Here is a 26,857-nt window from a genome sequence, read left to right on the forward strand (position 1 = left end):
TCCAGAATACTGGGAAAAACAAAAACAAGAACAACAAAAAAATGCTCTTTGAAAAGACAAAAAAAATCCAGAAAACCATTAATAAAATGGAAATAGAAAGAGTGACTATAAAACAATAAATGGAAACACATAAATGCAATAAAAGAATTAGAGTCCCCACAGCCCAAAATTTAGACACTATCATTCAATTTCCTCACCAAAAATAGTTCATTTTATTTTGCATAACTCTTACCATTCCTGAAAATAGAAATGATTCAAAGACTGTTTATTCAAAATACAAAAACCTATTTGGATAAATGTTCAGGGACTTTTGGTTTCCCTGCTATTATTTGTGTTGAGCTGTGAGGTCCCACTTCCAAAGCTGGTGCAAATTTGGTTCTCTTGGAAGCAGTCTTAGATGTGCGTGTAGTGACCACTTCCTACATTCTAAGCCCTGCTTCTGCAATCATTTGCACCAGAGTCCCTGAGATTGGGTTGCAATGTCCGTTCAAACCCTAATCTCTAATGTGAGCAGTCAGCCCTGCAGCACTGTGTATGCTGTTTTAGCCTCACCACAAGAAGGCTTCAGGTGAGCTCAGCAGTTATCCTCCACTACCTCGGAACTGATGGGTACTTGAGGCATCTGTATAACTGTATCCTCTACCTGCCACACTCAGGCTGTGGGAAACCAGGGACTTACTCACTATCTAAATGTACCATCCCATCGTTGCTGCTTTCTTGGGACAAACCCTTTTTATTTCCCTTTCAAACCATTTACTGTCACTGGTCTTGCTGTCTTTTGGGGTTTGGAATGCAAAAAAAGTATCACTCTATCATTCCTTGATTCCTCTTTCCATTGTCTGAAGATCTTCCTTTTCCCTTCTGATAAGAACTTTGCCTATTTCATATACTTTTCATTTTTTAGATGACATTTGCTCTTCCAATATCTAATGCAATAATGGGGAAAGGGCTGAATGGAATGGGTACAAATTACCAAGAAAGGAAAACACATGTGTTTGTGTAGGGGATCAAATATATTTTGTCATTATATAGGGAAGATAAATCTCATGTTTTCCTAAAGAGTATAGCAAAGTACAAAGACCACAATGACAGGACACTCCCCCTCAAATCCAGATAGTTTCCTTTTTACTGGAAGGCCTTTATATTCCTGCCTGATAGGAATTCTCCCTATGTCATACACTTCTCCTTCCCTAAAAATGTTTACTCCTAAGTGCTGTTGTTACCATGAGGTAATAATGGCTAAAAGGCTGTTTGGAAAGAAACCAGATTACTAAAAATGTGGGGTAGGAAACTTGGAATGCGGTAGAAAAAAAGTGTACTCATCACATATCCGAGGCATAGAAACTCTGCAGAATAATTAAATAAGAGAAGAGAAATAAAAATACTGATTCAGGAAAATTCATTTGGAGAGGTAGAGATGTAGATGAAGTATGATACATGTTTTGATAAAGTAGCTATACCCTTAGAAGGGAAGTAATAATATACAAAGACATGATTAAATAAACTTGCCTAAATCGAAAGCAACTTCAGAAAGGAAGTATATTATTATATAAAGCATTAGTAAAAAGAGAAACACAATTTGAGAATAATGTTGAATTAAATGAAAGTATAATAAGCAACTAGCAGAACACTGATAGGTTACCTATCCAAGTACAAAACAAAATGCCGGAAATATTAATAAAAATAACTAACTAGGACTGGCTCTCTTTCATGTGCCACACACTGAAATAAGAACCTATGTGGATGATCTCACATAATCCCAATTAGAACCTATTAAGTATTTACTATTAAAACCGTATTTCACACATCAGAAAGTAAAGGCTCAGGAAGCTCCATGATCTGCCCTCAATCACACAGTTGTGTACATGGCAGAACTAGGATTGAAACTCATATGAGACTTAAGTATTGAATGAAGAAAATATATATGTATATATGCAAGTATACATAATATAGATTTTATAAATCTATATCTATCTGTATCTATATACATCTCTAGCTATATATATCTATCTATATCTATCTATACATATATCTATCTAGATCTAGACATAGATCTATATATCTATCTATATCTGTAGCTATCTATATTTATCTATGTATACACATCTACATACATATCTATATATAGATAGATATAAATAGATATAGATAGACACAGATATAGATAGATATATAGATATATAAAATCTATATTACACATACTTGTATACATATGTATATATATATATATATATATATATATATATATATATATATATATATATATATATTTAAGACGTAGATTAAAGAAATATATGCTAAGACTTGTATGCCAGAAAAAATACATTGTATTTTCCAGTATAACGTTGAAGAAAATTAAAGTTTATGCTAAGCCACAGAAAAATTTCACCAGATTAGAAGAGCAGAAATTTGTGTAAATTTGTTTTCTTTTTCCACAACGCTAAAGACACAATATAAAAAGTAGTAATAAGAATTTATAGTAAATAACCAACCATTTGAAAAATGTTCTTTAAAAATTCATTTAAATAGTGTCAGGTGTTCCAACCAATCTTGCCATGAGCAGCAGAGTATGAATTATTTTCTCATGAGGCTTCTTAGCCCCCAAGCAATTATACTTTTGGAGACCTTGGAGTACCGGGCCACTAGACAAATTTACTCCTATGTAGATCTCTCTTAGACCAAGCTGAGGCCTTTGCTATTTTCTTCCCCCCAATTTTAAAAAACTTCTTGCCAAGGTCTGTCCTTATTTTCACAATTACCATCTTATGGAAAAACAGATGGCTAAGCTTTTTTTGCACTCTGGTAAATTCCCTAGCCCTGCTTCAAGGGAATGATTCTAACATATTACATCATGTTGGTCTGTCTTTGTGAGCCCTTTCCACCCATCCTGAAAACTTCCAGCCCTATTTCCAATTCACAGTCCTCAAAAAACCCGAAGAGTTTCATCAGTCCAATAGTAGTTTCTGGAGGAAGAGGGAGAGGAAGACGTAAGGTGGTTTTGCTACTCCTACATAAAATTGCCAGCATTTAATGTTTTCACTGATTAAAAAAAAGAAAGAAAGAAACCTATATAATTTGCATTTATGATACCTATTATTTTAATAAAGTAGAGGGGATATAATATCAAAAATAGTTTAAATATATATATAGCCTTAGAAGAAAATATCTTTTTCTCATTTTGCTAAAAGTTACTGAATCTTGATTATAAACCAGTGTTCTTGGATCAGAGCTTGGAAAGTAATTATTTTATGGATATAATGAGAAAAGAAATAGCTGCAAGTTTGAAGTGGAGATGCACAAATAAAAGCAGGGGTAAGTTAGAAACTGTTACTGTATATAGGTGGAAATTACAAAATATCAACACAGAAGAGATATATGGAATAAAAATTCTCCAGCACTGGTCCTACATTATATTTGGATATCACTTATTACTGATAATTAAATGCCTCAGTTGATGTAGTAGAAAGTGGCCATCCTAAATTATATTCCTTTTAAGATAAGATATAATATTAGAAATGTAAACTTCATAAAGCTGGTATGACAGTAGAGGGGTGCTGAGCTCATAGGCTGCAAAGCAGAAAAGTTATAGAACAAGAACGAATGTGCTTGTCCATCATTGTTCTACTCAGAGCCACTTGTGTCTAATGGACACACAGCAGAGCAGGAATGAAACCCTGTATTGCGTTTAAGGATGAATAAAATACTCAGATATTTTGCTCTGATTCCAACCAACTTGATGCCCTTTTCACAATACATTAAAAAAACCAGAAGGTATTATACATAATAAGAAAGTGACGTCCTGAATTAAGATTAATAAATTGTCCTGTGGAATTTGGTTAACCTTATTCCCTCACCCTGATAATCCCCGAGAAAACTGATTAAAGAAAATTTCCATTTATTCAAGATCGAGGATCAGAGTCGAAACTCCAGACACAGACACCTCAGGAATACAGATGGAAACTTTTTTTTTTTTGTATACCAATATTTTAAGATGATGACCAAAATGCACACTTCAGACAAATGGAAACCTCTTAACACACTAAATCACACTCTGTTTCAAGAGTGTTTTTACCCAACTTTGCAAAAGAAGTTGCCTTATTACTCCATATTATAAATCATGTTATTCCATTTACAGAATGAGTAGAGTTCCTTTTGCTCTTAATATTCAAATAGATATAAGAGAATAAACATATTAAAATTACTTTCAATCATTTGCCTAAAATTCCTCTGACATTAATTTAATACTATAACTTTAATATTATGAAACTATTCTATTCAGGATATAGAAATTATTTTCCATGTATATGTAAACAAATTATTTTTTCCTGTTAGACTCAGGTAAGAATGTGGATGCTTTTTGCTGTTTATCATATATTAATGAAAATGCAAAAATGCAAAAGACTTTTTTTTGGTCAAATAATTGGCAACCCCACTGAAGTATCAATTAGAATATGATTCCAAGTACCAGTTGACAGTTAATTTCTCATATTTACAACCATCATAGTTAAATCATTCTAGAACATAAAAGTTAATTGCATGTAAGGAAAACTAGTCAAATTACATAAATGCAGAAATTGTATAAATCTCAGTGAGGTGCTATTAACCACTCTTATTCCAATAAAAATAAGGAAAGATTAAAGCATTTATGCTTTTTAAAAAATGACATCTTATGAAGAAAATCTGTCTTATAAGTAGTTTTTTTTTTTCAAAAATTCAAATTCTTAAGTTTCTGAAGTGGTATAATTTTCCATAATCACTTTATTTCTACATAGAAAATCAGACCTCTGTGTAGTCAAAGTTGACATAAATACTTAAACAGATTTCTTTTAAATTGAAATTTCATTCATATGGGATTCTAAATGTTTGTATACATAATAACTGTTTCTGCCACAATATTCATTTTTTTAACTGAAGTTGCATCTTTATTTGACTGACTCTAGGTATGTAGACAACTCTGAACCAAGGTTTTCCAATTGGGAAATGGAAAAGGTTAAATTTTTAGATAATCAGAAAGGCAGATTAGACCTTTTTCTAGATAGTTTAGTCAATAGCCACAATTTATGATGCAAACCTAAGTGTCTTTAGTTTTGCCTTGTTAATTCCACATTTAAAGAATACACTTTGATGATTTCCTCCCAGGAGACTATTTAAGGACATGGAACAGCAAACAAAGAAGTTTGTGTCCTTATCCCCAGATCGATTAAAATCCAAATCTTGATTAAATGGGCACATTGTCTATTCTTTGGGCCCTAAAAATACTCAACTGAATTCCAATCCACATTCACCCCATTCTCCATTACAGTCCAGGAGGCCCGATGTGCTTCATTTAGTTTAGTAACTAGGAAAAAGCACAGCTCTTGCTGCGATGTGCAGAAATTATTCTGCAAGGAAAGACATGGAGAGCTCCACAAATTATGTGGGGTAGCTTTATATTTTTTTCTAATTAGATGACTTCCCTGACACAACAAATGCAAACATCCAATCAATTTAATCATTAACTTATGTAATCTAATTCTCAAGAAAATGATAACATTTACAATATTGTAATGGGTAACATAAAAACAAGAGAAAGTTTCACAATATTGCTCTGTGTTTGAATACCATTTTCTTTTTGTTTTTTATGGTTGTTTCTTATGCATACATCTTTTAAAAATAACTATATATAATATGTTCATATATTTTACATATATACAAAAATTACAATTGTGTTTTTCCTGTTTTTTAAACAGAGGACTAGTTTTCTATTTAGCAATGTACAATTTTTCTAATGTTAAGCTATAGCTCCCTTTTCTTTAAAAATATCTTCACAGATCTCATTTCCTTTCTAGTTTTGTCTCATTGGTTTTATACCTGCCCCCTTTTTTAATTGTAATAAGCCATATTTAAAATTATGAATTAATCATTATTAAAAGAAAAAAAGCTTTTTTTTAACCTTAATTAAGGAGGGCCCATGGTAAAAATTTATATTTGGTAGTCTTACTATACCACAATAGCAGACATTCTTAAAATTATCTTTTTTAGTGAAGATTTTACATTTTTAACAAATTATTTCTCATTTAAAATCAATTTTAATAAAACAAAACATACAGTATTATTTGCTGTGACTATAAATAAATGGATATTTGAGTAATTATGCAACCTTTTTGACATAAAAAAATAATATATGTTTAGATAATCAGTTTTGCTTTCACTTATAGGCCAGATTCAAATAATTATTTTGCTCTGAACTTTAATCAATTCTAACAAGAATTTACTACTTTAATATATAACTCTGTTTTATCTTCTTGTCATATCAAATTGACTATTTTGACCCAAATAGTCAAAACGCTCGATTGAAAATAAACTAGTTTTACGGTCCTAATTGCTCATGTATCAGACTGAATTTATTCCTTTTGTTATGGATGGATTTCCTTGTCTCTACCATGTTCTAACAGGCTTGCCACTGTTATCTGTCAGCTTTCTTACTTCCTTCATCCTTCTCTGAGTAGCTTCATGCCCTTTAGCTTTGAATGTGGTTGTTCCAGGCCTTGGGGGTCAGATTGTTTTGTCTGGCAGAATAAAATTTCCTATTTAATGACCTTTAGTCCCCAAATCCATTACTAATGGCCATATTGATAAGCCAAGAATTTCCCTTAGGTGAGGTCCTAGATTACTGAGATGGAAGTTGAATTTATAGCAGAATTTTTTTATGTATTTTTAAATCTTTATGTATAATTCAGGTAATAAAATCCTTATCTTTGGTGAATAGAATGAATGTGTAAAGCTGTCTGAGGAATAAGACTATTTCTTTGATCAGGTCACTTCTTGTAGTTTTCCTTTTCATTGTCTTCCCCCAGCTATTATCCAGGAAGGAAAGGAGAAAGAATACTCTGGAGAGTAGCTTGCTAGTATATCTTTCGTTTTCCCTTTCCTTATTACTAAAGACATGTTTAAGAGTCATACTCTTTTACTAAAAATTGCCTAGAAGACAGAATCCATTCCCTTGAGGACAAGAATGATTAGAACATCTGTCTCTTTCACAACTTTGAATTGCAATATAAAGCATCTCCTATTTACTTAGATTTAGAGGCAATATGTTCATCAACTTCTTATTGATACCTGGGTTTTGCTCATTATTTGCAGCAAAGTGAAAAAAAGGAGGTCTTGCCTTATTCCTATTTGTCATGCTTCCCTAAGTATATATACAAGCATGCATGCACAAGTGCTCATTGGTCATTCATTGCAATATTTTTCTACTCTCCTATAATGACATCTCTCTATTCTCTATCCAATCAAACTATGCTTTTATCCAGACTCAGCTCAATTTCTTCCTCAATTGTAAATCTTCAGGTCACAGCTCCTAAATCAATCTGAACTCTTATTGCTAAAGATCAGACCCTTTCTTCTGCTGATTAATCGTATGCATCCACATTGTATTTCACATCCCTTCATATTCAATTTCTATGTGTTGATTATATTGCTATTTATCTTGAATTCACATGTATATTGTAAATTCCTTGAGAAAGTTTCATCTTTGAATTCCCAGACAGCAAGAGTTCAAAAGATAATTATCACTGGTTCATCAATTTGTTACTGTATTCACTAATATATTTAATTTTAAATTTGTCTTACTGATATATGTAGAAGTACTAATGTTGAGATGAAATTTTATAAGCAGTATATGATATATAAACTACTTACACTTCTATAGTCCTTTTATTAATACTGTTGAATTCCAGAATGTTTTCTTCTATTCAATGATTGAAAGGTACACATTATATCAGTATGCAGACTAAAGATGACAATCTAATAATATCAAAATAAAACTGTTGATTCAAACTATATAGGACAGTTATGTAAAAATGGAATCCAAATGTAATAGTTTAAAAGAAATATTTTAATGAAATTTTCCCTTGGGGGAGATCAGTGATCTGTCTTTTCCAAGATGCTGTTTTGGATGACAATCAATACTTGTGTATGTGTGTACAGGTGAAAAACTGAAATATGAACAGCAGTTTTTCTATAAGATAAATGTGGGAATCCAGTTGTTAAGTAACTGCTGCCTATGGCTCTATGCATCAATATATTACTTACCAAAATATGTGTAGATACAACATCATATATTTAAAACCTGCATTCTATTTCCTGCCTAAACTTGTATATTTAGATAATTTGAAAATTGTCCTGTAACTTATATTTTATTATTTTTGTCAGCTCAGCAATTGACACCTCTGAACAATTTGCATTCTTCTTATGCAATTTCTTAAGTAATTACAAGTAATAAAATACATAATATTATCTTTTATGGCTTATTTGATCTCCTCTTAAAGTTGACATGTAGATTGCCCCATAAATCTAATGTTCAATGTCATATTATTTGACATTAAATCTATCTATAATAAATGTGGCCACCCAAACTAATTAAGCGAAATGCATGTTATAAAGTAAAAAATGAGGTTTAGAATTCAACTGAAATGTAGTAATCCCTTTTTGTTTATATGAAGTCTTTCCTTTTGCATAAATAATATAGACTAAGAAGTAAATATACTTTGATTTGGAACACAATACATTCCAATATATACTTCATTATATATTATATAAATAACATAGAAGTACATTTAGGCATGCTGTATATGTATACATATACATACATACACAACATCATTACTAAAATTATTTTTTTATATTTGAAAATTGGTAAAGGCTAAATATTATATAGCCAATGTTCTTTGTCAGGCAGATGATACACAAATAAATGATATACCTGCCTTAGGGTATATAACAAAGAGGATTTGGAATAATATAACAAATACAAAGTAAGACTGATCCTTGAAATTAAAAAAAATATATACATATATAGATAATTTTTAACAGAAATCTGATACAAATGATTCTCAAAGTATAGTAAAATATAAATTATAGAAATAAGACTTTCACATTTACAAAGGACATTTCATTGAATCAATTGCATATATTAGATAGGAATACCCAAAATTTCCACAAAAAAATGCATTTAGAAATGTTAAAACCTCTAGACATCCCTATACATCCCTGAATCTATAACATTATTCTTGTAGTGAATGAATCAGTTATGGTCCAAACCAAATATTTACCTTAACCAATAATTTCACAAATTTCTCCTATTTTCTTGAAGTGAGGACCAGATGAGTGACAATGCAAACCTGATATCACTGTTTTAAAGTTTTTAAAACATAGGCTAACAGCATGAATTTTTAGGAAGAACCATAATTCATTTTGGATTTAATATCTGATAAGTCTGTGAGGCAGAAACATATGTGGGCCTACTCAACCCCACAGCTCCTGCTTATTGCTCTTGTACCAATATTTTCTTTATACATATGAGTATGTTCAGAACCTACTTTTGGCAACTTTGGGAAATAGAAGAAGTGTGTTTGGGGTGTTTTTTAGCCATATATATATATATATTTTTTTTTTTAATTTATTTATTTTTTTTCACAAAGCCCAGATTATAGTCCAACTATAGTAATGATTGGACTAAAATGTCTTTATTCCTTTATTCATTGTTCATTTACTCAATGATTTTCAAAGAAAATACTCATGCCTTTATGTGACAGGAATTGTGCTAGGTGTTGGTAATCATTAGACTAGTACATGTACAGATGTGGTCCCTCATGAAATTTACTTTCTAGTATAAATATCATACAGAAAAGTTTTAATTTGGAACTTTTGAAGATAGCAAATGGTTTCTCACATTAAGGAAAAAAAGTGCAAATTGTCAGATGGGAGATGATGAAATTGTTATTACAAGCAAGAATTCAATTTTTGCTATTTAGGTTAGGTGATTGCCTAGTCCACACATTAATATAAACTATACCAAATTCTTCTCAACAAGAGTTCCTTCTTGCGTATTTGTGTAAGGAAATTTTGGATTAAATTTATTTCAGGTTATGGCATATCAAAGTACTATTAAATTAGAAGCTGCATCCATCTCTAATAATAAAGAATATGCTTTAAATCTTTCTAGGGTTAATCTATATAGTTCATGTTTCACTAACTCATCTACATTTTTTCAGGTTGGACTGTCTAAATCAAACCTGATAAAAAGAGAAAGGCAAGAAAGAGTCCTAATGAACATGTGCCATGTTTTATTTAACCTACTACTTAATGAGAAAACCAGTAAGTTGTAAAACCAGAGAGCTTTTGAAAGGCTAGGTATTTATACTCAATGGTAGGAAAATAAACATTTTCAAGTCCTCTAATGACATAAATAAAATATATATATATTTTAAGGCTTCAAATTAACTTCTGTCCCTACAGATATAAAAGAGGACAGAAAATAGGAAATCTAGCTATGCACTGAAGCAAATAAATAAATAAATAAATAACCAGTAATATTAGTTGTGTGTTTTCAAGTGTTAGGTAATTTTTTTTGACACTATGAAGTATAAACACAATGGGAAACTCTTTGAAGGTTGGTTGGTGGGGATAGAGCCCAAACGTACACATTCTGTCAAATTTGGTCAGGAGATTCTGATACATATCCAGAGTTGAGAACTACATTAAAGTGAAGAGTGCTGAATGAAAAAAAAAAAAGTTAATGAGTTAGTGTTGTTTATTTATTTATTTTCCCCCTACAGAAGTGTTTAAATGTTTTATATATATATATATATATATATATATATATATATATATATATAGTTTTTTTCTCTGGTAGGTGAGAAGAGGTTTTCATCAATATGGAATTATAAAACCGTATTAGGTGAGAGATTAAAATGATAAATTTAGTAAGCATACTTTTTGTCTGTCCAGCATCCATTACTCCCTTTTTAGATCAGATATTTGGATTTTCCTTAGAGAAACCACCACTTCACTCTTGTGAGTTAATGTGTTTTGCATGGAGCTATTCCAAGTCATTATCCGGATCCAGAAGTGGCTTTGAGAACAAGAAAAGTCACTATTACAGGACACAAATCTGGCCACTAGATTGTATACAATTGCCTACATCACAAGCAAAGCTGTAATGAAGTCCTCACGAGTGTTCCCTTATGATATCTGAGATCTCTGAGATATTTTCCAAGAAGTGAAATTTTGCAGTCATAAGGACATAAGGACTCAGAATCACTGGAATAATTATGAAAGAGGAATCCCATTTTACTAATGTTTTCACTATCACAATATAATAACACAGTTGTTCTGATTGTCTTTGCCATCATAGTCTGTGTAAGAGAGAAACCAATACACAAAAAGGTGGACCCCACAGAAAATAGTCACTTTGCTGAGAAGAGCATTTTAGCACTTGGGCTTGGTAATTTTTAAACCCAAGCTATTCTTGGACTTTCAGTTATATGCATCAATAAGTTCTCTTGGCTTTCTATTGTTTCCCTCTGGAGAAGGCACTTTGTTTTCTGTCACTTAAATAAATGGTCATGTGCTCCATAAAGCTGTCTGGAAACAGATGAACATGTAGGACCCAGAACGGAAGCAAGATTCCAGCTCTAGATATTTCAGACTCGAGGGTTAGAGATGAGCAAGTTGAAGATATGAGAAAATAAGATAGGAAGTGGATGGGTTCTGGATTCCCATGCCATACTCACTCTCATCCCATTAGGCTGAAAATTACAGAAACCAAATCAAGCTACCTTATTATTATTATTTTTTTAATGGGAAATGCATTGGAAGAAGGCTGGACTATTAGGGAGAAATTAGTCACAACACCACCTGGGACAAAAAAACCAAACAGTACCTTTTTCTACTTTCCCTCTCTGCACCTCTTCATGTTTTCCCTTGCTGGGCAGAGACTGGCTTTTTATTGTCTCTTTGTGCACAAACAGTCAGAATACAACCATTGAAAAGTTCCTCAGGTCACATCTCCTGAGATCCTGAATAAATAGATGTTGTCCTTGTCTCTGGATCCCAATTCCTGATTCACAAGAGGTAGATTCCTATTGAGCCCCCTGGGTATGGTTTGGCTGACAGAATCTCATTCCAGTTAATGAGAGAAATGGGGTGGAGGGGAGGAACAGAGGGAAGTGGCAGTTGACAGAGAAACAGTGTCATTGAGAGTTGGGCAGATGTCCAAAAAGTACTCAGTATACTTTTTAAAGTCTCAAACTAGCTTCAGCATTTTTCATTTCATAAAATTTCTGTTGTTTTATTATATTGTCAATTTTGACATAGTGTGCTACATCTAAAGGATATTATAAGGAAACTCTACATAGAGTATTTATCAGGTAGAAATACAAATTTTAATAAATATGTATATAACTTAACTCACTTTTCTTGTTTTATTCTTATTTTTTGAGACTTGGGTGCTGAAAGTTGAGTTAATAATTATTAATAATTTCTCTCATTTCCTAAAATGTAACTCATTTATCCATGCAAAGTCCTTATTTATTTATGTGTGTTTGTTTGTTTATTCCTTTTCCTCTTGTCTCTTTCCCTTCTTCTCCTCCTCCCAGTCCTCACAAAGATAATTCTAAAGTATTTATCATAAATCCTTTGTCTGTATTCCTGTAGGTACACAGGTGTAAGACATGTATAATTGTTTTGTCTGCATACATTTTAAATTGAATAAATTTTGCTGTGGTATAGAATTTTGTCTATGTCTTTCTTTTTGCTAGTATTACTATGATTTTATGATTTATTCATTTTGCTGGGGATCTAACCAGTCATTTCTTTACATAGCATTCCCCCTGAAATGGAGAACTAGATTGTATACAATTGCCTACATCACAAGCATAGCTGTAATGAAGTCCTCACGAGTGTTCCCTCATGATACCTGAGATCTCTGAGATATTTTCCAAGAAGTGAAATTTTGCAGTCATAAGGACTTCATACATTTAGTGTGGATTTCATGCACTTAATAAAACAGAGATCTGCCAGATTGCTCTCTAACGCCTGTTGTGGAGTCTCATCCACTAGAGTTTTCCCATCTCTGAGAACACTTGCTTTTACCCACTATTCGATTATTGACCAATATTTGGAATTTCTTTGCTGCTTTAATTTAGAGCATATCTAAGTACTTTTTACCTTTTGGTTTTCTAGTCTATGAATTATCTGTCATATAATAAACTCATTTTTATAGTTTCTTGTTTTATTTTAATTGATTTGCTTATTTATCCTTCTATTTGGTCACTATATTTATCTCTTTTGTTAAATAGATATTACTAATTTTGTTGTAATCAAATCTACTTATTTTTCTTCTTGTGACTTATGCTTCTTGCATGTTTTTTAAACAGATCTTTCCAACGACATAGTCATAGAGATACAATTATAAATGTTTCTATTAATTTCATTATTTAACTCTTTCTTGGCTATTTTCTACTTTCTGACATATATTTCCAGAAATACTTTTCAGGATTAAACCCAAAGCAATGCCAAATTTTTAAATGAATTTTTAATAAAAGGAAATTTAAACACATTCTTTGCTATGAATCTACGAAACAAAAGTTATTAGACCTGAAATTCTATTTTTTTTGGTAGGCGAAAGGAATTTTAAGAAAATTTTGAAGCAGTTTGGTTTCTGTCCACCTGGCTATGAGGCTTGTTTCTGATAAGCAAGAAGAATGATATAATCACTACAGACAGGTAATTCAAACAAAGGACAAATTACAGGATCATTACAGATCAAGAGAATGCTTAATCCTAATCTAAGACACCCATTTCAACCGAAAGTTCCTTTAGTGATGCTTGCTTTAATACCTTCCTATTTTTATGGAACAAGTTTATAGTTCTCTCTCTTTATCTGAATGAAATATACCATATACTGTAAATAGATCTGCGTTATTTTACTGCTTATTTCAAAGCTTTATTACTGTCCAGCTATAGCTAATTCACTGATCAGTAACTTTAATATTGGTCTTTTTTTTGGGGGGGGGCATTATTTGCCATTTTATTTTCATCCAAGAAAATGTAACATACCCAAAAATAAAAACTAAAGTTAACTTCCCTAAGATTTTTGGCACTTGGAATCAATAGCAGAACCTCTCATTTTATTTAAATGATGATGACTTTTAGACTGAGATGGAGGGGGGTCATATAATATGGAGGGGGTCCAATGAGTTCAACTACAACTATTCACTGAAACTTGCACCCACAGCCATATTCTATAAGTGAAATTCTAATAATCCATTGATTATATAGAGAAAATTGCAAAGAGAGGTGAGGGGGAGTAATATATGCTTGGTGTTGCCCTCATATGTTGTGATGGCTAGAAATAAAGGAAAATATGATGGTAAAAGTAAGGGCCTATTTATTTAATACATAAATATTGGTCATCAACTATGTCTTCTGCATTGAAGGTAAAACAAGGCAAGTTAAGGTCATGGTTTCAGGCCTTCTAAAGCTCACCATTGAATTTGAGAGAAGCACACATAAAACGATGCCTTGCAGTTCTGTGGTGCTTTAAGGTTTATAAGCCCTTTCACATACATTATCTAACTTAAGTACAACAGAGCAAAATCTGTGTCTCTCTGTGTGCAGCATGAACATGATGGGTTATAGGGGGTTTTCTTCTTTCAATTCCAAGGAAGCCTTGAAAGAGATTTATCCCCAAGCAGCCTGGATCTGACCAAGACCAGGTAAGGCTTTGTTCCTTGGCATGTTCTGACACAGAAGGCAAAACAGAAGGCTGTGTATTATTACTAGAGTTCTGTGGTCCAGAATTCTCCACCGAAGCATGTAGACCAGAGGTAGTACATCCAATGTCCTCCACACATTCATTAAACAAACTTTTCTTGAGCATCCATCAATGCCAGTTCTGATGTTGGAAGATGGGACCACTGTCCTGCTGCTCAAGAAGCTGTTTCAAAGTTGGAAACTGGTGATGGTGGAAGGGGCAGTGAACATTCATAATTTAATGGGGATTCATAATATCATGTCTGCAGATACAGGCTTGAAGCATCCTGGGTAGATGTGACAGTTGCCTAACCTCTGAATTCAGACGTCCTTTCTCGGTTTTGGCCTCTGTCAAGCCAATAACAAGTTGGTGTTATCAAACATCCACTCCCTCCTTAGCACTTGCAGGCTCTTCTTCATCTTCACCACTAAACAGCTGTCTTCCTTCAATGCCTTAAAGAGCTTGGGCTCCAGCGGAGGGACAATGACTCAAGGGACCTTGGAGACATACAGAGGGCAGACTGAGGAGAGTGGCTTCAGGAGGAGGACTGGAGGACTGTTGGCCTATTCCTGGTGAAGAGTCCTCTTCCCAAGCAGCCAGCAGATGGACGCCGTCTTTCCTATGTTGAGACCGCCCCCTTAGGCCAAATCTGAATCTGATTCTAATATTGGTCTTAATAGAGAATATCAAGCTATATATTATCAAAATTAAATGTGATTAACAAAAGTACATTCTTCTGTGTGAATTCTTACTTTTTATTTTGTTTTACTTAGTAGAAAGGTTTTGATGGCAATTCTAATGAATTTTGCTATTGATAGAGATTTTCTGTCAAACAGATTGTTCCCACTTAACAATTAGATTTGCCTATGGAATACAAATGAAAGGCTAAGGGAAAAAGAAATAGAGTAGATGGAGGAAAGGGAGTTTGTTCTGGTAGCTGATCATATTACCATGTGTGTTCACTGCTTATGACTATCCTCTGCTTATCTCTCTAGCTATTTCCCAGAACACTCATTTCAAGAATGACAATTCAGGGAAGACTACAAGCTACCAGATGGTGCATCATATACACATTATCTTATGAAATTTAATAGTCACAACAACCCTCTGCTTTAGGTGTCCCCACTTTACAATGGAGGTATTGGGATAGAGAGAGTGTAAGTCCAAGGACACAGTAAGTGCTGAAGTAGGGATTTAAGTATAGATTTCCTAGATTCCTAACCTGTTCCCTTAGCTTCAATGCTACCCTACCCATTTGCTAGACTTTCCCCAGATTTTTTACCAAAAAATATCCCACTACTATAAAAACATTTTTTTTTTACCTTAACTGGCTCATATGTTATATGGCAGAGTTCAATAATTTTTCTTCAAGCATCTACCAATTGGTGTACTTTTAGCTTTCACATGGTAGTCAATCTGTGATATCAATGACATATTTTTGACATAAGTTAAAAATTTGCTTATAGTTCTTGAAATTACTTTTGCATTTTTTCCATTTATTTGGATGATTTGTTTAGTTGTTTATTTTTTCAGTTGCAAATGGGAGTTGGTCTGCTGGTAAATTTTCAGCTTAAACTGTTTTGAGAAACTCTAACATTGATGTAAAGAAATTTACCAATTAAAAAATAAAGTTTTTAGGAAATTTTGTAATCTCTCAGGTAATTATTAAGTTGTAGGACAAAAAAGAGTTTTATTCATATTGGCCTAATAGGAATAGGCCACCTTTCATATCGTGTTCCTAATATCTAACCTATATTTTGCTTTCTTTAGCTTCCAGTCATTGCTCTTTGTCCTCATGTCTTCTGAGACTATGAATAATTCCCTTCTTTCATTATATTGTTACCCAGGAGGTATTATTTATAGAATGTTAACATGGCTCACTTCAGTTGTCTCTTTTCTAGACTACTCCAGTTAAGCTTTTTCAGTTCTGTTTCATACATCTTTTCCTTCTTTTTTTGAATAATTTCTGTTGTTTTCTGGACTTTCTCAAATTATCATAAATACTTCCTAAACTGTACAGAGCAGAAATATATGGAAGATTAAAGGAGTTTCAGACTGATTTGACTGGGCAAACAATGACCTTGCTTTATCCAGCGTTACAGCTTTAGCTGTGATATGCAGATTGCCTTAACTGTCTCTGGCATTAGCCACCACTGATAAATAAGTTTATTCTGCAAATGCAGTCGGTCACTATAGGACCATTTCAATACTCTGAGGAATAAGTTTCTACTAGAATCTGCTTCTACTAACTCTTTACCCTTGTGGCACTTAGTTCTGATGCTTTAAGTTTGGTTAGAAATACAATTAATATTTTTGATCACCCTCATTATTTTTTAGGCATAGTACTACTTATTAGGATAAGTAATTCCAGTTTGTGGTTAAATTTGCTGAGTATAATTTCCTAACAAACTATATATTTAACTTGTTCAATTATATGAACTGCTTTTAGATTTTAGAAATACAATAATTTACAGAAAGATACAATTTACTTGATAACAATGAGTAAGAGACAACATATTCCAGACTATAGAAATTAAGAAATATAAATTAGGAACTAAAATCAGTAAAAACAAAACGACAACAACAAAAAAAACCCCACAAAAACAAACAAACAAAACAACTTTTGTGTCTAGTTTAGAAAGATTCAAGGGCAGGAAGTAGGTTGGTGTACTGTTCTGGGGGGAAGAAAAACACCTCTTTCTGACAATACATGGAAATTCCATAGAAATCAAATGCATTATGAAATAGCAGGTCCAAAGAGAAACTGGTATCCTGCAAGAATGAAATTAGGGCAAGAGAGGAAACTTTTGACAGCAAATATAGAAAATTCTCAGCTTATAATCATATGAAAAGGGAATTTAAAATTACTTGTCCCTTACTTTTCCAATAATTTAAAGATTTTATTTACTAAACTATTCTGCTTCCTAACACAAATCATAGTCACAACTTCTGTTTTCCTTCAAGAAGATGAGCTATAGGAATAGCATCTCTGACCTAGAAATAGGACTGTGTGCTCATTTAGCAAAGGTTTTGTTGATAATGATGAATGCTACAGCTAAGAATTAGAACACTGATTTCTCCATCTGACCACAACCTCTGACTCCTTCCTCTCTTTCAAACTCTTACTCCAAATAAACCTACCATTTCACCTCATTGGAACTGATACCTGTTCAACCCTGCTTTGTTCTCTAATTCTCTCAGGCCCTCCTGGCAGCCTTTCCCACCTTACTCACACTGGACCCCATGAATCCATCATTTCAAATACTCTTGGTAGCACTTTCTCATCCATCACCCTTTGACCATCTGCCTCACCTGTCTCACCAATCTCCAACCCTAACATCCATTTTCTTTCCTTTTGCTCTCAGGTTGCCAGATGCTGTTAGAGAAGATCCCATAACTGGGATGACTGTCTCCATTACAAAATTAATTTTCAACCTCAGCTGACCCCTCAATTCTGTTTGACAATCCTTTTACTTAATGCTAATCAACAATTTTTTCTCATTTCCCTTAGTGACTATTCCAAATCTTGCTCATATTTCTCAACCCTATGCCCATACCTTCCCCACTTATTCTTGGCAGGTGGCCAGCTCCTTACTTTACCAGGAAATTAGATGCCAACTTGTATGAACTCTCCCAACTTCCACATTTTCACTTCCAGAATTATATCTGTACCTCAACTACTCATGCTTCTGTCACTCAGGAGTCAAAGGAAGAAAATCCTGACCCATTTGTGAAGCTAGCTCTTCTATGTGGTTATTGTTTCTAACTAAATTTGTCTATACCAGTACTTTGGTTTATTAATTATATTTTACTTTTGACATCTATAATTTCTTTCTCTAAATGAGCTCCTTTTTTATGTAAATAAGAATGCCAAACTTTCAACTATTCTTAAAATTAAAATAAAAACCACAACTTATCATCTTCCATTTTCCAATATTTAATTCAGCAAAAGTATTGAGCATCTCACATGTGCAGATCCTGTTATAACCTCTGAAGGTTTACTAGTAAATAAGATCAGGTTCCAGCCCTTCTGTAGCTTATAGATTTCTCAAGAACAGTCTCTGTTTACTTCCTTTCCACTTCCTAAACATTGTAATTGGTGACCTACCCTATTATTCTTTGGGAAGACACTGTTTTTTTCTTTAATGGGTCTGAGACAAATGCTTTGTATTTTTGTGATTATAGGCTCCATTGGTTCAGTGGTCTTGGAACCTGAGGGATGGATGTTGTGTTAGGTTCCTAGGACTACAGTAACAAAAGTACCAAACACTGTGTGGCTTAAAAATACAGAAATTTATAGTCGTATAGTGCTGGATGCTAGAAATCTATAAGTAAGATATAAGCAGAGCCATTGAGCAATTCTTTCTCTAACAATTAAGGAGAAAGTCCTTCCTTGTCTCTTCTAGCTGCTAGTGTTTGCAAAAAATCTTTGGCAGTCCTTGGGTTGTAGGTGCAGCACTATATTCTCATGGCCATCTTCTCCCTCTGTGTCTTTACATTATATTCCATCTATGCGCATCTGTCTTTGTGTCCAAACTTCCCTTTTTTATTAGAACACCAATCATATTGAATTAGGGCCCACCCTTGTGACCTCATTTTAACTTGATTACCTATGAAAGGACCCTATTTCCAAATAAGGTCACATTCTGAGTTACTGGGGTTTAATATTCTAATATATCATTTTTGGGGACACAATTCAACTCATAAGAGATGGTTTGCTCAAACATAAGCTCCTCCTGCCTCTGGATGAACAGAAAATTCAGATGTTTTTAGTCAGATGACTGAAATATTAATACTGGTTATTAAGGCAATGGGGTGTGTTACGTGAGGTATGACCTAAAACTGCCAGGTATATTAATAAAAGTTAATGGAAGGGTACAGGAAAGAAGAGTATGGGTTCATATACCTAAGGACTGAAAATTTGGGTCACAAGGGAAGTTACAGAGCATCCTACACTTAGAATATGAAATGAGCACTAAAGGAACTTGAGATTGCTTCCTTCTATAACAGAGAGTAAGTCAATTAGATTAGAAGTCAACTGGATTATTTTAAAATCCAATTTCCAAGATTCCCTTGCAGCTAGAGTTCTCATGTTGCTTCTGTTTTGTTAATCAGATGCACCCACATGACACGTGAAGAAGGAAGTAAAAATCCTTAAGTGGTGGCCATCTGGGAGAAATCAGAACTTCTGCCAAGCACTGGGAAAAAGTAACTGGTTCTTTCAAGATGTCTACATGGGTGTTGTTATTTATTATCAAGGAAGCTAAGCAGCAGACAGAGGGAGCAGTTCTATGTGTTCCTGAAAGGTTTTTTTTTGTTGGTTTGTTTGTTTCCTGGATGCATCATAACTTGCTGCTTTGTTCTTGGCTCTGAAGAAATCAAGCCCAGGTCTGTGCCTCTCCTGGATATTCTGTGAGTTTTCTATATTCTGATTAAAAAAAAAAAAACACAACAACAACCTGTAGTTTCTATTACTGTGTCTGATACAGTGTATAGGGAACTTTTCCATCCTTTTAGCCAGTGTCATATCTGGATCTAGCAAATCAAACTGAATTTCTTTCCTAGTTGACTGATCAAAATATCCCTTGAGTGACTCAGAAAGAAAAATTAGCATTTTCTAGTGTAAGATTTCTCAGTCTTGGCACTAATGATATTTTAAAACAAATAACCCTGTGTAATGGCTGGCTGTCCTGTATATAGTGGGTTGTTAAGAAGCATCTTTGGCTCTATGCACCAAATATTAGTATCATCCCTTCCCAGCTGTGACAACCCAAAACAAAATGTCCCCAGACATTTCCAAGTTGTCCCCTGGTAGGCAAAATTTCCCCCATTTGAAAACCACTGTAGAATAATTACAGCTAAAGCACTTCACATTTAATCTTCAAACAGTAATATGGAAACAATATTACCATTTTCCACATTTTACAGATAAAAATCCATGCATGGAGTGTTTAACTGACTTACACAAGTCACATGAATAGAAAGAAGAAGATCTAGGTATATATCTAATCTAAAGTAAATGCTCTTATTCACCACACTTTGTCCCTCTTAGCTCTATAATGTTGTATCAGCACTCACCATTCTCATTAAGCCTTAAAATCCTTGGTGACATTGCGATGAAGGATCACCACTTTAATTCTGGTATACAATTTAAAAAGCAATTAAGATATTATATCTTCATACCATAGAATTTGACATGCCCGACAGTAAGATTCCATCTTACTTTGCAGTGCATCCTGCATTTTGCTTCTAGTTGCTTTCCTAAAACATTGTTCTTATCTAGAAACTCTTCCCAAATCTCCTAATGTTTTTCCTCACCTACAAAGTCTGCATTCTTTACCATGACATATGTGGATCTTCACAATAACCTATGTCCATGTTCATATTCTACTACTATTGTCTCAAGAGCATAAGTTAAGTACCAGCCTTACATTGCTCCCCACTCTTTCCAGTAACACCCCAAGCTGTACCAATATATAATTTTCCCTGTGTAGAAGAGCCTCTTTTGTTTCTGTGCCTGGAGATATATTCATCCTACAGGATTTGTTCTAATGCTGCCTACTTGTTAAGATTTGCACATCTCCACTACTTAGCTGCAAATTCAATCCCCTGGGTTCCCATGGCATTTTTATAAATCTCTGTTAGAGTACTTGTTATATTGAAATGTAAATATTGGACTTTCATATTTGGTTCCACCTGGAGATTATGGGCTAATTAAGGGCCACACTATACCTTATTCTTTATGTCCCCAGCACTAGGCAGGGTGCCTAGCTCATAGCAGGCACTCAAAAAAATTAGGCCAATAAATTAAGTCCCCATCAACTCAGAATAACTGTCAGAGAACAGGCAGAAGTGGTCATCAAAGCCCCAGCTACTAAGATATGTTTAAAGGGATTCTTGTCCCATTACAACTTGTTCCTTACCCATAGCTACCTTTTTGTCTTTGAGCACTGCAAAAAGTTCAGGATTCCCTGTTTGTCACTAGCCCATTGATAGAGTTTTACTTTGGATCTATCCCAGCTGCAGTGATATTACAATGCATAGGTATTAGGGTTTTACCAACTTAATGACTATATATTATTTTAATTTCTATAGATTTTAAATGTATTTATCAGTGTTAGCTACCCAAATCTACTAGATAATATTTGTACTACTCAAATTATTTGAATCATGTATATACAATTAGTCATTTGAAGTCTAGTGTGCTTACATAAATTGGCATTGTTTAAAAATAAAACATAAAAAATTATTAGCTTGCTGCTATGTCATTAAAACAAACAGAACTGATGATGCATTGGGTAAAATAAGTCTTGGACTAGAAATTCAAAGACCATACCCGGTCTGGTCTTTTCAGAAGCTATGTTAGAGGAACCTTGAGAAGGTTACCAAGTTTAGCTGACACTTCTTGTCTTTATCTATAAATTAGAAATAATAATCCTGGTCACTGCCTGACCACTGCTCTGTATACCTGAAGCTGAATAATACTGAATATAAATTATATATACACATATACATATGTGTATATATATGTGTATATGTGTATATATATATATAGTCACGGGATATGGAGTACAGCATAGGGAATAGAATCAATGGAATTATCACAGCTATATACGATTGCAGAGGGGTAATAGATTGGGGGAGGGATGGTTATCACTTTGTGAGGCATGTAAATGTCTAACTATTACATTGTTTTGTACACCTGAAACAAAGAAACAAAAAACACACAAACAAACCCCAAAGAACAAACAAACAAAAAAATCCCGGTCACTAAACACAGTGGTTTTGAGAAAACAAACATCAACACGCTCAAAATACAGCTACATGACATGAAGTATTTTTATTAAAAGCATTTCTTTTTGAAAAACATAACCTCTTACACTCATGCCAATGTTCATGGTTTGTTCTTTTGGGTGCCAATTGCTAAAACAAGGGTTGATATGTGATAAAGTGTTTGTATATTATCAGTTATGTCACCTTAAAATGGTGACATTGAAGTTTAAAGAAACCACCAAATACATTACTCAAGGGAGAAGACACTAATTAGTTAAGCTGAAGAGGGACTGTTTTCAACTTTGGTTTTAGAAGTGCATTTCAGCAATCATTTCCATTTCAAAGTTACAGACTTTCCTTTGCAAGGGTAGTTTGGTGATTATAAATTTTAAAACATAATCCAGTTGTGTTTAAATACTTGCCCTGGCTTCCTTCTCCCATCTGAGCAAGACAAAGAGCTTCATTATGCTTTGGTTTTGGTCAATTATCTAATAAGCCAAAAATGAAAAGAAGTGATTGATAACATCCAAACATCTGTAATCAGGGGAAGGTACCTGATAGAACATTGGACTGTTTCCTACAAGGATGGTGAACTATAACCCTGGAGCCTTCCTAAGGCCAGAGTTAAATTTTGGCAGCCATGCATAATTCTTAGACTTACTCATTCAACATATATTTATTGTGAATGTACTAAGTATACTACTAGTCCTTTATATACACCATAAAAAGATTTTATCGACTTTTTTTATATTACCTCTCACAAAGTCAATAGTGTGTTTAATTTCCCAGTTGAGCTTGAGTTAAGCTCTTTTCCCATAAATTCTGAATTTCTGAAGACAAAAGTAATCTTTAAAAATTAAAAGATTTTCATAAAATGTTTTGTCATTTCTTAACAAAACAATGTTTGCTTCATAGGGATAACTACTTTGTTCAAACAGTTCATATGAGCTTATTAAAACTACTGAGATTGGGGCTGGCCCAGTGGCTCAGGCAGTTGGAGCTCTGTGCTCCTAATGCCAAAGGCTGCCGGTTCGATTCCCACATGGGCCAGTGGGCTCAAAACCACAAGGTTGCTGGTCTGCCCCCTGCAACTAAGATTGAACACAGCACCTTGAGCTGAGCTACCGCTGAGTTCCTGGATGGCTCAGTTGGTTGGAGTGCATCCCACAAGGTTGCCAGTTCGATTCCCACAAGGGATGGTGGGCTGTGCCCCCTGCAACTAACAACGGCAACTGGACCTGGAGCTGAGCTGCACCCTCCACAGCTAAGACTGAACAACTAACATTGAAAGGACAACAAATTGACTTGAGGGAAAGTCCTGGAAGTACACACTGTTCCCCAATGAAGTCCTGTTCCCCTTCCCCAATAAAATCTTTAAAACAAAAAACAAAAAAACTACTGAGATTATTCAGTTTTCTTCAATTTTACAGATTTGTATGCTCATGGTTAAGAACACATTTTTCTTACACACATCCCATGGTTACACAGGGATTTAAACCATGCTCTGAGGAAAAGAGCCTCTGCACCCCAACATGGAAACCAGTTAGGGGTGGCCCAGGCCTTGTGACACTCCCACTGACAAAGCCCTGTGCTGCTCTGGGCAATCTCAGTGTCTCCAGGGATTGTAGGGACAGAAAAGCCAGGCATACATCAATTATAATTTCTGAAATATTGTGTCTGCAATATTTGTATAGGCCTCTGTCTGTCTACTCATTCAAAAAAAGATATTTGCTCATTTTTTAGATACTTATCTGACTCTTTCAAAAAATTATTTTATAGATATTGAGAGTGATCAAGATGAGACACAGTAGTTTATAATTTATTACAAAGGATTCCTTCTTATATGATGATATTCAAAAGCCTGAATTTAGATTTTTTTAACAGAAACTAATGAACAAACCATAAGTGTATAGCTTTATAAACTTTCACAAAGTGATAGCACCAGGGTAACCATTCCCCAGATGAGTACCAGCTCCCTTTAAATCCCCAAGTGCCCATTCACCCCTAACACCATTTCCTCTCTTTTACCAGAAGACAATGTCTTCTGTCACCATAGATTGAACTTACCTAGATCTAAAATTTTATTAATGGAATCATACATATATATTTTATTATGTCTGGTGTATTTGTGAAATTGATCCATGTTATTTCAAGTAGCATTAGTTCATTTATTTCCATTGCTCTATATCGTATTCCATTCAACAGTTATTTTTATCCATTTGAGTTGTTTTCAGGGCTTGGCTATTATGAACAGTGCTGCTATAAACATGTTTGTAGTCATGTTTCAGTGCACATACGTACAAATATCTGGTGGAGAATGTACTCAAGGATAGAATTGCTGGGTGATAAGGTATGATATGCTCAGCTTTAGTAGATACTGTCAGTTTTCCAAAGTAATTGTAAAATATAAGCTCCCACCAGCAGTTTATAAGACTTCCAGCTGTTCTACAGACTTCCACTTGCTCCACTTGTTATTGTGCATAAGTTATTGTGTATAAATTAGCAGTATAGTCATATTGCATCGTGGTTTTAATTTGCATTTCCAGAATGAATGATGAAGCTAAGAATATTTTTATATCATTTTGTGTATTTGAAAATCTTCTTTTGAGAAGTGCTTATTTAAATACATATTATCCCTGTGTTCTCTATTGAGCTGTAGCTGTCATTTTTTTTATTGATTTGTTTGCACGTTATGTACCAGTGGTTCTCAGTTGTGGGTGATTTTATCCCCCTGGGGACATTTCGCAATGTCTGGAGACATGTTTGTGTCACAACTAGAGGGGTGCTAAGACTATCCAGTTGGCAGAGGCCAGGGATGCTACTACCCATCTTACAACAAACAGGATAGCCCCCCAATTACAAAGAATATGTGGTCCAAATTGCTAGAAGTGCCAAAGTTGAGGAACCCTGAGATATGTATGTGTATAATTAAAATATAATATATATCACATGATATTTAATAAAATATATACTATCTTCCACTTCGGGGCTTGCTTTTTACTTTTAATGATGTGTGGTGAATAGAAGCTCTTAAATTTACAATACTGTTTCTGTTTATAGTTAATATTCTTTGTGATTACTAACATCTTTGCCGAACTAAAGATCATTAAGATACTGTTCTTCATTAGATTCATTAGAGTTACACTGTCCAGTACAGAAACAACTCACCACATGTGGTTATTGAGCACTTGAAATATGGGTAGTTGGAACTGAGATGTGCCGTAACTGAAATACACATCAAATTATGAAGAATTTGCTTGAAACAAGAATGTGACATATCTCATTTATTTTTTTTTTGCATTGACTATAGGTTGGAGTGACAATGTTGTAGATATATGGCACTAAAACACATGATAAAAATCAACTGCATATGTGTCTCACATTATATTTCTATTGGACAGCACTTTCCAGAAGGTATATTGTTTTACATTTTACATTTCAATCAATACTCCATTCATACTTATTTTTGCACATGGTGTGAAGCAGGAGTCAGAATACATTTTATACCATCTGGATATCCGATTGATCCAGCTCCATATAGTAAAAGAAACATCCTTTCCTTACAGGACTTCTATGCCTTCTTTATTAGTGTTAAAATGCATTATTTTGTTCCCCAAACCTATTTGTTATTTTTGTACCAATAAAAGACTATCTTAATTTCTCTCCCTTGACATGTAGTGGTAAAATCCTCTCAACTCTCTTCTTTTTAGCTGTTTGCATTTCCATACATATGTTAAAATCAAATTTCAAAAAAAAAAGAAGTCTGCTAAAATTCTCATTGGGAATAAAATTAGTTTATAAATTGTATGAGATAAATTGACACATTAACCATACTGAAACTTTTATAACAGAAATATCCCTCCTCCTCATTCACTGGTTCATTAACTTTTTTCTCAGTAATGTGTTCTGTATAAAGGTCTTGAAAATCTATTGTTAGTCTGAGTCCTAGAATATTGATGATCTATGATGCTAATTAAATTATATTTTAAAATGAATTTTCTACTTTTTGCTGATATATTATTAATCATTGTATATTGATCTTTTATCAGATGACCTTGCTAATTAATTATTAATTCCAAAAGTTCTCATTTGTAAATTTATTATTTGGGATTTTCCAAATATATAAACATATTTTCTGCAAATAATGGCAACTGCATATCCTGGTTTTCTAAACATATATCTTTATTACAATTTTTGAATATATTGCTCACAGTAGAAAACTCAATACAATGTTGAAGTGGAGTCATAGCAGTTATCCTTGTTTCATTTTTTATCTCAGTGTTAAAATATTTTTTAAATTTTAATAAAACAGTTTCAATATTTCTTAAGTGCCTAGGAAGCATGCTATAGTTTTTGGTGGTGTTTCTGTTTTTGTGTTTTAGCTACCCTTTCTCAAATTAAAGAAGGTTCCTATTATTCACAGTTTGCTTAAAATTTTTATCAAAAAGGGAGTTGAATTTGATCAAAATGTTATCTGCATCTGTTGAAATGCATGTACTATTGTTG

This window comes from Rhinolophus sinicus, chromosome 1, assembly GCF_057876585.1.
Source record: "Rhinolophus sinicus isolate RSI-liver-muscle chromosome 1, RSI-T2T, whole genome shotgun sequence".
NCBI lineage: Eukaryota > Metazoa > Chordata > Mammalia > Chiroptera > Rhinolophidae > Rhinolophus > Rhinolophus sinicus.